The sequence below is a fragment of the Lonchura striata genome, chromosome 2, assembly GCF_046129695.1.
Source record: "Lonchura striata isolate bLonStr1 chromosome 2, bLonStr1.mat, whole genome shotgun sequence".
Classification (NCBI taxonomy): Eukaryota; Metazoa; Chordata; class Aves; order Passeriformes; family Estrildidae; genus Lonchura; species Lonchura striata.
In genome coordinates this window covers 81,241,049-81,254,259 of record NC_134604.1, presented here as the reverse complement: position 1 = coordinate 81,254,259, position 13,211 = coordinate 81,241,049, and positions in this window count along the sequence as shown.

The following is a 13,211-nucleotide window of genomic DNA, read 5'->3' as shown; positions in this document are numbered from 1 at the left end:
CTAAATCATGATCAATCAGATTTTTAAAAGATTATTTTAAACAAGACATTTCTGAGAGGAATATCTTGAAACGTAGAGGAGTAGTTCTAAAAAGCTCTTTTTGATACTCGTTAAAGCTTATATAAAAACTAGTAGCAAACTTTAAAAAGGCAGCAAAAAAGATAAAAGATAAAAGAATTTTCAGTTTGGTTGGAAAGATATGCAGGTACTCACTGCAAAACAAGCTAATTTTTATTCAATTATTTTGACATTTTATGCAGAAGTGGACAAAAATTTAGAACAAGTTCAACCAAGTGGATTGGAAGCAAACACATTATATATTCCCCATCTTGCTGGATAGTTTTCACCTCTGAAATATAGAAATATATGTAAAACTCTCAAAGATTAGAATATTTTCTGATATAATCTTAATCAACTTTTGTAGAATACTTTCGTAAAAGTGATTTTTAACTATGAAATGCATTTCTACAAAACTATCAAATTCGGATTGAAAAGTGCTGTCTTTCTCAATGAGCTTACAGTTTTTACCTGAAAAAATACTAGTGATGAGCAAACATACAGATAATTACTTCATCTTGGTTGTTGGCTTGTAACTCACTCAGCGTAAACTCAAGCACTGTGCCTGCATCCTTGTCTTTGCTGAGAAAGTCTCATTTATCATTGTGCAAACTATCACATTGTCAGATTCACTTATTTCAAGACTTTCTGCACATAACTCCCAGTTGCACCATTCTAATCTTGGCAGTCTCCCGAAGTCCTTATCCAAAAGCAGGCTCTCTTCCCTCTCTAACTACCTCACCGTTTTCTTCACCATTTCCCTCTTAGATTTGAATTCCCAGACTCCCCCTCCCTCATTCCCAGGCACCATCTCTGCTTCCACCCTGATTCCTTATCCTTATCTCCGTTTCTTCTCCCATTCCAGTCTGGCTCTCTTCCCACTGTACTCAAGTCAGACATCTTTCCCTTCCTAATACCCTGGGAAAGAGCAAAGAATTGAAGGTTGAGTTAACAAAATGCAAGAAAGGTTTTAATTTTCTTCTCTGAATTCCAGTTCTCAGTCTCCTTCCTACTCACAACAAGATGAAATGTAATTGCAAGATAGGAAATGTCTAAGAGCATAATCTATAAATAAAACTTTGAATATTAATAAAAATGACATGAAAAGTAGTCTGAATCCTCTTTTTGTCATCTTACATATCTTTCAGCTAAATCCACAGAGCAGTATTTGAAATGCCCCAAATGTACTCCCAAGATAAGCGAATGATCTACAAGTTCATATGTTTGCATTACAAAGTGCTTTTACTTTTTTATTTTTATATTAAATTTTTAATTTCATTTAGGAGGAGAATTATATGCTTGCATTTGTATGTCAGAAATGAACAGGAAGCACTGTAGGTACATCTGACATTAACATAAGGCTAGGATAGTTTTGCAGCTGACATTGAAAGTAAAGAAATTCTTTATGTGCTTGTTCATTTCCTGGACAATATTTTTATTCTCCTTTGCAGCTAAATGACTTTGTATAATAAAGAGTGCTTCCAGACACACTTTCGATATACACATGAATAAAAACACTGGCATTTTAAGCTTTTTGTTCATGAATGAAAATATACAATGATTCATTTTAGAAAATATATTTGCACACAGTATCTGTTCAGTAGGGAGACTTTAATAAAATATAATTTATTTCATTATGCCTTAGCAATTTCTACTCTTTCCCGTGTGTGCCACCATGGAAATTTCATTATTCATATTAGCATTTAGACCTTTGTTTTATTCAGTGACTGCATCTGCTAAGAATTTGATGTATTTCCATTAAGCATCACACCAGTAAAATAAAATAACTTCTGAGAAGAAAAAAAAAAGGACAAAAGAAAACCAACAAAAAGCACAGCACATTACCTCTATAAAAATGAAGGAGAACACATCTAAGAATCCAATTTGGGAATGAGAGCTTGATTAAGGTAAGAATGCCAGTGATTCCTAACCCTCACATCCCTGTATCCTATGTCTGACACAATCACAATTTTGTCTTCAACCATAAATTTAACTTGATGAGGAGAAAAATAAATCTTTTTAGAACACTCTTGTTTAACTCCACAGAGTTACTGATATATAAAGTGATTTTAACAGCCAGAGAGCATTTGTTTCAGCAAGAGTGTCTGGATCATACAGTGAGGTAAAAAATAATGTGTGTGGGGTTAGTAAAGGAGCTAAGGGAGCCCAACACTCTTCTCACACACCTTCCAAGCATGCTCTTAGCCTACTGATAGCATTAGAATGCAGAACAAAGAGTGGGAGCTGTGTGGCATTACAATATATTGGCAGCCTTCCATCAGTGGACACATGGGGGAACAATACAAAGGAGTGTCTGAACTTCTAAAACTTTGATTTTTTTTTTTTTTTTTTTAATTTCAGGGTCCCAAGACTCCTACCTCTCTCCTTTTTTACTGCAATTATTTCACTCTTCTTTAATTTTCCTCTTATGTCTCCTCCATATTATATTTCTATTCAGTAGAGTTTTGTCAGACAAGTCCCTTTGAGGCATTCTGCCAAGTTGGTGGAAGGGAAGATACAGCAGCTGTAAGTAGCTGCTGCCCCTCTCAACCAGCACAAGCCCAAGCCAAGAAAATTGCTCTGTGGATGTCTTGAAGTACAGCAACCCAAAGAAATGGCTTCATTTGCCATATGATGTGCAGCCCAGAAGCCAAGGATTTATGCACATCATGCTACCAACCAGCATATATTACTCATATCTTAGCAGCTTTGTACTGTTTTGTATGTCTGGGATTTTTTTTATTAGATGTATTTGTTTTGTTTTTCTTTGGGGAGGACTTTTTGTTTGGTTGGGGTTTTTTTTTTTTTTTTTTTTTTTTTTTAAAGGAACTAAGAGTTATTCCTTTTCAGTTCAATGACAGAGTTTTCTGACATCTCAGGGAGCACTGAATTCATGATACATGGGTTATTGATGGGCCAATGTCTTATGCGAGTTTAGCAAACAAGCCAATATTGTAATACTGAATTACTATATAAACAGAATCAATATTGCAAACATTTAGTTCCCTTCCTGTTTAAAATTCTCATTTTTGAGTGAACAGCAATTTCTTGCTTCCTATTCTGCTCTGTGCTGACCACTGATGATTTTGAGGTGCAAATTAAGCACTTGGTAGAAAAATAAAAGGACAAAACATATGAAAGCAATCAATCTGCTATGCATCCATATGCCTCAGAGATTTTTAATTGCTACAGGGGGATTTCAGAGAATTTCTAAATGTAATTGTAGAGATGAATACTCTCCTAAGAATTGAATGGTTGTATAAGAGCACTAGCAACTATGTAAAAGGACCAAACCTCTCACATCATGAAAAAAAGTCTGTTTAGAAAAAAAATGTTCTGTTTAACTTAAAGATGCATAGACACAAAAGTAAGCAAGTGAGCAAAAACAAAAAAATACAAGGATATTTCATCCATCTAGAATGACAACCCAAGCTAAAAAAAAAAAAAAAAAAAAAAGAAAAAGTAAAAAATTAGAGATACTTACTGTACTTACTGCTCTCATAAATTGTGTCTGGCCAATGTAAACATTTCTGCTCTTTTTTTTTTAAACTTTAATTCCAAATAAATCTTTTTAATTCTGTTTTCACTTCTGGGTTAGTGATTTTTTTTTTTTTTTTTTTTTGTATTTGCTGTAGGATTTGTGGTAGTTCTTAGAATTAGACATTCCCAGAAAAGGGACATAAGTATAATTGATAATCAAACCAAATTATTCCTGGTGTTGATTTGGGTTTATTTTAATAAATGAATAAAGGAAACCCAATACAAATCCAGTAAAAATAATATATAGTTATTTAATTAAATTTAATATTAGGGATTTTGCAATGACTTGTACTTTGGGCTTGGACACATGGGATTCTCAGAGAAAGATGATAGCTCCCATAATTCTGTTTTTTGCTCTGCATTAGTTATTTTAGCCTCAATATTGGCTGTGCCAATCCCTGTGTTAGCAGTTTTTCATTTGTCAATCCATATTCTACCTGAATTGGGTTTTATCTGCAAAAAAGTTTATTTTATCTGAAAAAGAGTCCACCCTTATTTTTGCAAATGTGATAACTGTGCAGTTTGGCTTTGGAGAAAATAAATGCTAACTGTAGATCTGTAAGCAAGTTCCAATTGTTATTGGCTTTAAATTGTCTTTTGTTCCACAGTAAAGTAAAAGAATAATAAGATAAAAGGTAATGTGGAATCATGTGCAATTCTAATAGTTTCAGTCACTTCACTGTTAGATTTTCTTTTTATTTGTTTTATTTTGGCTGCAATCACTGGAATATATTGGCTACAATACTTGCAGATGGAAACTAAGCACAGATGTGCCAACATAGACTCCAGGTTTGTGAGTATACAAATTTTTATTGCAAGTAGAGCAAATAGATTTTCTTGGATTATCCAAACTGAAGTTGAAAAAGGGCCATATATAAAAGATTTCATTTTGGAAACAGTTGAAACTCCATTTACAACTGCACTTTGAATGGGAGATTATTTTTTGATGCTGTTTTGGGCCAAATCTGTTTCCTTTAGTGTTGTTGCCACTACTTTGGCTTTCTTGAGTAGATGCCCAGTGCCTACATGAGTTCCCTTGAACACAGCAGCAGTAGACAGAGCAGAAGCATATTTATCTAACTCAAGAACAAGAGTAACCATTTGAACTCTTGCTGAGCATGACTCTGCTGCATCAGGATGCCAGCTGAATTTATATGTCTTGAAAGCTTTTGGGAATCATGATCATTGATAGTTTTATATTTTACAAGATTAGAATTTTGAATTGATTATCTCCTTCAAATTCATGACCAAAATTATGCTTTACTTCCATTTTTGAAAGATTTGTGGCCTGTTTCATACCTTTTATTCCCAGTAACTCCATAAAAACTTGATTGCAAGGGTGATTTGGTCTCAGAATTCCAGCCTTCTGTCTTTTTTTGGTGTTTCCAAATAATTTATTTGGGATTACATAACAGAAACAACCCTTGAGAAATAAGTGTTTTCTATGAAAAAAATAGACAAAAATAATTAATATCTGATTCAATATGCAAAAACATAATGGACAAAATATCACAAATTATAAGCTATTTCATATCAACCATTTTGGTTTGGTTTTCTAGTTCCACAACCTAATACTAGAAATACTATATGTTCCTAACTGATATTTAATGTTTTCTCTTTACTACATTAATATTTAAAGAAGCCTAAAGAGTTTTTCCTTTTAAAATATTCATGACTGTTGCTCTTTTATGTGAAACAAATTTCAAAGGAAGGATCCCTAATTCACTTATTAACCAATTCACATGTCTTCTCACTTGCCTAAGCAATTTTTACTGGTTTTATCCATTAATCTGAGTCAAAGTGCAAATCTGATAATTGCACTGAAGTAAAAACTATTGGGTAGATTTACATTTGGGAGCATGGCAAACTGTTTTTCCCAACCTTCTTATTGACTCTGGAATTACATGACTTGGAAAAGCAGGGCATATTTTAAGGGGAAAAAATATTGCAAAGAGTTAATGTTTATCTGGAACATATTTTCTTAGTTTACTTCTATTCTCCAGAAACTTGCTTTGATGTCTTTTAATAACAGGTATTAGAACACTATTCTAGAGGGTTTAGCAGTGAAGGACTCTCAAGAAATGTAAAGGTAAAAACTTCAATATGTAACCATACAGCCCTTTTTTTACTGCTGAGACTGTTCCAGGGAATGGCTGTGTGGCAGAATCCACATGTTCTTTCAACAATGATGGGCTGGAAAGAGCTCTATAACACCCTGTTTTATCTGAGCACCAGAAGTAGATGAGGGCTGCCACATCTCTTCACATGGAGAGCAGGTGACAGCTGCTGGTCCCCTTTGGTCTCTACTGCTCTGGTCTAAATTTACCTTGGCAGCATGAGCATGACAATCTCATGTCTCATTATTAGCAATATGTCCAGACAGGGCTTCCCTTACTCTTGTTTTCATTTTCAAATGTAGCTTTGTGGAATTTACTCTATTTTTTAGATGAGCATCAAAAGAGACTGATGCCAATCTGCAGAAGATTTTCCTCCAGCAATCTATATTTGAGCCCATGGCAGAATCTGCAGGCAGTTTTTTGGCAGCATCAGATATACTTCTGCATTTGCCACTTAATTAACTGTTGATGGACCATCTGGGCAGCTTATTGTTTATGCACGTAATTTTTCTTTGATTCACCTTGGAATCTGTATAAGCAATGCACAGTCTTCTATTAAAAGAAAAAAAATCATTGGATAAATATCCTGTGTGATCAATGCATATTTTGAAGGCTATATTGTACCAAAAAGCTGTTAGATTAGCTGATTTACATACTTAGACTTCAAGAAATGAGGATGAAACTGGTAAAAATTGATCTTACAATATTTTTATTCCTAAAATACCTAAACAATCATTTATCCTATTTCTCACGGAGAAATCTGGACTATAATATTCCATTAATGTCTTTAATTTGTTATTATGGGATTTTAGATGAAAGCCCAAAAAATGGCTTTAAAGAGAAAGAAGGGAAAAATTCAGATTAATTGTTTTTCACTACCCAAAATAGATAGCTGTGCAAAATCTCTATTGTAACAAATATACAGTAGAAGCCATCGTAGCCTTATTTTCAAAAACTCTAACCTCTAAATCAGGATCTAATTAATTAGTCCCTGTTTTGAAGATATTTTAAATAAATGCCTGATTTAAAATAAAGCAAAATGAATTCAACTTCTGTGAGAAACGAAAGATCTGAAAACACTACTAAATAATATTTTTAAAAAAACGACATGTCCATATTTATCTTACTTTTTTTATTTGTTCTGGATAAACCTAGTTTCATATTTTATCTTGTTTGTTTGAGTATTTTTTGTTTTGCTCTGTTCTGTTTTGGTTTGTTTTTTTTGTGTGGTTTTTTTTTTTTTTTTTGGTTGGTTTGGTTTGGTTTGGTTTTGTTATTTTTGTTTCTATTGGTTGGTGCTTTTGTTTGTCCTTTTTCTTTTTTTTTTTTTAAATTGTCTTGGTTTGCTTGCCTGTTTCTTCTGGGACATTTGCTCACTATAGAGCAGAGATCATTCAAAAGCCTCAAGACCTGCCAGTATTGTCTCATATCTTCAGGCAGTTTTTTTGGTAATATTAGCAGTAATTTCAAATCCTTTTTTGGACATATTGAAACCTGAATGCCACTTTTCACTTAGTACATCTAGGAGTATTTAAAAATATTTTCCATTATAGTAAAAACACTCTTCCTGGCTTCAGCACTGTAGTATCTGGAAATAGCGAATGCTTTGCACACTTACTGCTGCAATAAATTAAGTTACTGAGTTAATATAAAAATCATCTTTTCATTGTCAAGTCCTAAGAAGCAGTCATACTTAATGTATTACACCATAAAACGGTCAAGAAGGACGGTAGGATATATATATATACAAATACATGGTTCAAGAGCCATAAACAAGAGTTTAACTTAGGAAGAAAAGCTTTAAAGTAAACTTCCTGGACATGAAATTTCCTATGCTATTTAATTTCTGAAAGTACATTTAAAAAAATTTCTTTCATTGAAAATTTTTTCTTTCTTTTTCTGAAGTAGGCTCATTGAAAGCAGGAAAACAGATAGAAATACATGGAATACAGCAAAAAAACCAATCTAAATTATAATTTAAGAACAAAAGTTTTAGTATCATAATCTATGTTTAAATTATATTATTTCTGAAATTACATAAATTCTTGTGGATTTTTCAATTTAAGTTTTCCTAAGTTTCATACAATAGTTCCTAAGTCCAAAATAAAACTGACAAAGGAGAACATACACTTTCAGAATTTTGCAGAAAGGACAGATTATTAGAAATATTCTGATGTTCTAATGTTTTTGTGACATTTGAAATATATTTTAAATTGGAATTGGTGTCAATTTTTGGTGATTTTCACCTTTATCCATTGATATCTTTGAACTTAATTTTAAATATTTTGAGTATTTGTAGGTTCCACTGAAGTCAATGGAACTTGCAATGCTGACCATATTTCCTCAAAGGGCTCAAAATCAGAAGGAAAATAAGTGAAATTTAGTTTTACTCTGTAGATAATCTGACAAGATATCTACAGAGTAAAGATGCTCCAGGACTGTGTTCCAGAAGTAAATGGAAGTCCCCTCCTCTGACATATAGAGTTGCTACTTGAATTAACTGTGGTAGTAATTTAATTTGGAATCGATAAAGAATATTTAATTTTATTTCATTTTATTAACCTCATGCCAGTTGTAACATTCTAACTTGCAGTTGCTCTTCATTAATAAATAAATGGCTGAACACAGATTTTTTACTTTGCTGTGCTTTCTTATAATCTCTAATCTATTTTAGGTGATGTGACTGTATTTCACTCTTCTATTTATGCCTTAAGAGATCTTACAGTGATTCTGAGCTATTTACCAGTGATCAAAAGTGTTCACCTTCTTATATTCATAATGTCACAAAGCCAGACAGATGAATTTTGAAACTTTAGCCTAAATAAGCTTTCTGCTTTTCCATATTATTATTATTTGCATTAATACAGGGCCTAGAAACAGGCTAAAATGGCTGGCAGATTTTATAGCTAGTACCCTTCTGGACAAAATATTCAGCTCAGAGCTGGATAAACACATCATGTGATGGTGAACAACTGGTTCAGGGGTCAGGCACAAAGAGTTACAGTAAATGGGATGGCATCAGAGAGATGACCTGTGACTAGTGGGGTTCCACAGGGCTCCTCAGCTCTGTGCTCTTCAACATCTTCATTAATGACTTGGACGCAGGACTGGAAGGGATACTGAGCAAGTTTCCAATTGCTATAAAACTGGCAGGAGCTGTTGATGCCCTTAAAGGCTGGAAGAGCCTGCAGAGAGATCTTGATAAATTATAGGCCTGAGCAATTGCCAACCCTATGAAGCTCAACAAGGGAAAGTGCTGGGTTCTGCCCCTGGGATGGGGCAGCCATGGATGTATAGACAGACTGGGGAAGGAGAGGCTGGAAAGCAGTGCCATGGAAAGGGACCTGGAGGTCCTGTCCTGGCTGACAGAGAGCTGAATCTGAGTCAGCAGTGCTCTGGCAGCCAGGAGGGACAAGCGTGTCCTGGGGGACATCAGGCACAGCAGCACCAGTTGGGCAAAGGAGGGGATTGTCCCAATCTGCTCTGCACTGGAACAGCCTCACCTTGAATATTGTGCACAGTTTTGGGTGCCACAACATAATAAAGATATAAAGCTATGATAGAGTGCCCAAAGAAGGGCTATGAATATGGTGAAGGGCTTTGAGGAGAAGCTGTACGAGGAGGGGCTGAGGTCACTCAGTCTGTTTAGCCTGGAGAAGAGGAGACTGGGAGGACACCGCATTGCAGTCTGCAATCTCCTTATGAGAGTAAGAGGAGGGGTGGGCACTGATCTCTTCTCTGTGGTGAACAGTGACAAGACCCACAGAAATGGCCTGAAGATGAGTCGGGGAAGGTTTAGGTTGTATATTAGAAAAAGTTTCTTCATACAGAGAGAGGGTGGTTGGGCTCTGGAACAGCTGCCCAGGAAAGTGCTCACAGCACCAGACTGACAGAGTTCAAGAAGCATTTGGACAATGCTCTCAGGTACATGGTGTGACTTTTGGGGATGCTGCTGTGCAAAGCCAGGTGTTGGACTCAGTGATCCTTGTAGGTCGATTCTGTGATAGCTCACACCTTATCTAATCATACAGGCTGCAACTAAATTAAGAGAAAAGACAACTCAGTATTTTTAAAACAAAAGTGGTAGATAAGCCATAAAAATGTTATAATTCATGTATATATTATCAATTCTAAACACTATCTGAATCTTTTGAGGATGCAAATTTAGCCCTGGATTCTGAACTTGGATCTTCACAAACAAATTCCATGTACATGTCTTTTGGGAGTTTCCATGAATTAAGTGTCCCTTTTCAAAACATTAGTCTATGCCTTTATAAAGATCAGATTTCAAAATCAGGATAGCTCATTAGGAGCTTTCAGAGGCATGTAAAGCCGTTTCATATCCTACTGGAACATGAAAAGCACACACACACTCCCACAACCCCAACACCTCTTCCCCAAGTTGAAGAAGAAACAACAAAGCAAAAATAAGTGTTTTTTTGGTTATTTGAACTTTGTGCAATTTTATTGGAATTTGTTTGCATTTTATTGGAATGCCATGAGTACTAGACATGAAGCCACAATATTTAGATCTAAAAAAGTGAGGTAGTATCTGTATTGTAATAATATTTTTATTGTATCATTACTGTTCTCATAAACAGTTCTAAAAATGTCTTCTAACCCCCTATACAGCTGGAACTGCAACCTCTTCCCTCTTCCTTATTCACAGTCATTGAAGAGTTCAGTAGCTGTTGAGCAGAATTCTGAAAGCTTATTTTTTGGTCTAGGCACTTATTGTTGTGAAAAGAATTTTTTCCTTTAATATAAAGGAGGAGGGAGAAGAAAAGAAGACAATTTCCTGAAAAGCTATTTCATTGGGCACTGCTTTCTCTTTACAGTTCTTCCGTGGCTGTGAACGTTAAGAACAATAAACTGGTATTGGCAAGTAATTATTCCTTTATGGGTACCATTTCAATTTGATGCATGCTGGTAGATAGGTAATGATTATCCCAGAAACTTCCATTACAGATGCATTCATGCTTATAATCTTTGTTATAAAGCATGCCTAAAGTTTTTATTATATTTTCAATAAAAACATGAATATAGGGAGACAGGTATTTCTACAGGGTGATCTATGTCTGTTTGGTGAAGATGCTTACAGGAAAAAATAAATTTCTGGGGTGACTAGACTCAGAAGTAACACCCTAATGTTATGTGCATAAATTAGGTAAGAGTAATCAGAACCTCTGGAAGCAATCTTTAAAAGCAAAATCTGCTTTTTCTCTACTCTTGTGTTTCTAATTCATAAATCAATCTTATTTTCATATTTTTGTTTTTATTTTAATTAAAAAATGCAAACACTATGGTGTTTTCTCTTCCATACAGCACTTGTTATTTTGTATCAGTCATCTTCAAAGCATGTCATCACATGCTTTAAAGTCTGATCTTTAGCAAGTTCAGACATCTAAAGGAGATTCAGTATCAGTTGCGCTGTTTGAAAAATAGGTAGCAAGAAATAATTCAGAACCATGGCTTTTATTTTGTTTTGATTGGGGTTTTCTGGCATTGAGCTCTCTAAATAAATTTGATGTTGGCCTTAGAAAATTACTGGCTGGTTTTCTGATGTTTTATTTTAATAGAAGGTTAACTCAGTAAAAAATAAAAGGCTCAACTCAGCAGAAAATTCTAGTTGAATGAACAAATTCATTTTCCATGCATACCATATTAGCTTACTATAGACTTTATAAACTAAACTCTTCCAAAAATATAAATGAACTAGAGGCTATGCAATTCAAATTGAGACAAAGATTTAAACATTTGTCACAACGGTAGATTTAAAACATGCATCTAAATAAGGGCATAATTATAGTCTGATGCACAAAAATTATTACAATAATAAAAGAAGTATAAAAATAGGAGTGTATTATGCATTTGTATGCTGTATTTGCACAGCAAATGAGAGGAATTTCAAAATGATGTTGCTAAGAGTTATGAGCATCTTTTTACATAATTCATCATTGTGCAATACCTTCTGTTTTTAAGCAGGGAGTCAAGCACAACATTTAAGTGTGAGGCTTTAAATAGAAGCTTAAGACATAGTGTAATATTTGATTTCTTAGTAGTCTGTTTGGGTCCTCTTGTATGATTATGACAGTTAATCATCAATTAAAGAAATAAATTTTCTTAGTAAGTAGAATTTAATTTGGTTTGTTTCTTCTTTTTTTTTTTTAAATTAAGACATAGTGTGATAATACAAAGGTGTGCTAAACTGTGTATTTTCTGCTTCACTTGGAGTAAAATCCCATTACATCTGTGTAGAACCAAATATGGTTTAATAGGAAAAGTCTCTGGGTTGGAACTTTCTGTATAAATGAGTACAGGTAAGGGCAAGCCAACAGGACTCAGCAGCATGGGCTACTAGCTGTGATGGGAGCTAGATGTTTATGTAATAATTTTTCTCAGTTGTAAGAAGTGCTTTGTTTTTGTTTTTCTCTTTGATGAATTACAGAAGCACATGAACAATAATTTCAGTGTAGTATCCTAATAATCTCATTTTTACATTGGATTTAGCACCATGCTTGTCCACAGAAAATATTATTTTTGCTTATTTCCTTTTCTAGAAAACAAAAAAAAGCCTACATGCACAAAAAGATGCATTAAAACTGAGAGATTCACAAGTCAAAACTCATATATTAGTACAAACCATGTACTCTTATTTCCCACTCCTTTCACAATAAATTGCTTAATGTAGTACTTTAAGCTTGCAAAAATTAGAAGCTTTATTTAAGATACATAGTACTAGTACACTATTGAATTTAGATATATGATTAAAAAAATTAAAAAGAGTGCATCATATAATCAACCTGCTTGAATTGTGTTTGAATGGTCTGAGACAATGCTCTTCAGGATCTCTCTGCAGAGCTACATTACTGTGTGGGGAAAAAGCACAGTTACAAGAAAAATAAGAAAAATTAAAATAAAAGATCTTTTGCATTGTAAATGTAAATATTTGAGATCTATTCATAACTCTGTTGGTCATTATTTTCAAATGAATAGGGTTTAACCTAAACAAAATCCAGAATTTTCATTTTGCAAACAAAATTTATATGTCAGTTCTACTTAAACATAAAACATAACATAAAAAAAGAAATAAAAAATTATAAACCTATCCTGAATCATAGTATGAACATTTCTTTATATAATATGTTTAGAAAGGAAAAAAACTAGAATTTATGTGTAATTTAAGAATTTTTGTAATTTTTAAGCAGATTTACTTGGTTTCACAAAATCTGAAAAGAAGGCTAAGGAATGAGTGATACATGTCTCAGTTTCTTAGAAATACCAATAAAAGATTTAGCAGAGTACAAAATTTTTTGGATTGTCATTGCATTGGAAGATATAATTGAAATGATATATTTTTTAATAAATATTTTTAATACCCCACCATGAAAATCTTTTTTCATCACCTACTTAAACCTGGAAATAACAAAAATTGTCCCATGTTTCATATTCACCTCTACATGCCCATGTTTGTTGGAGTTCTCTAATGGTTAACAT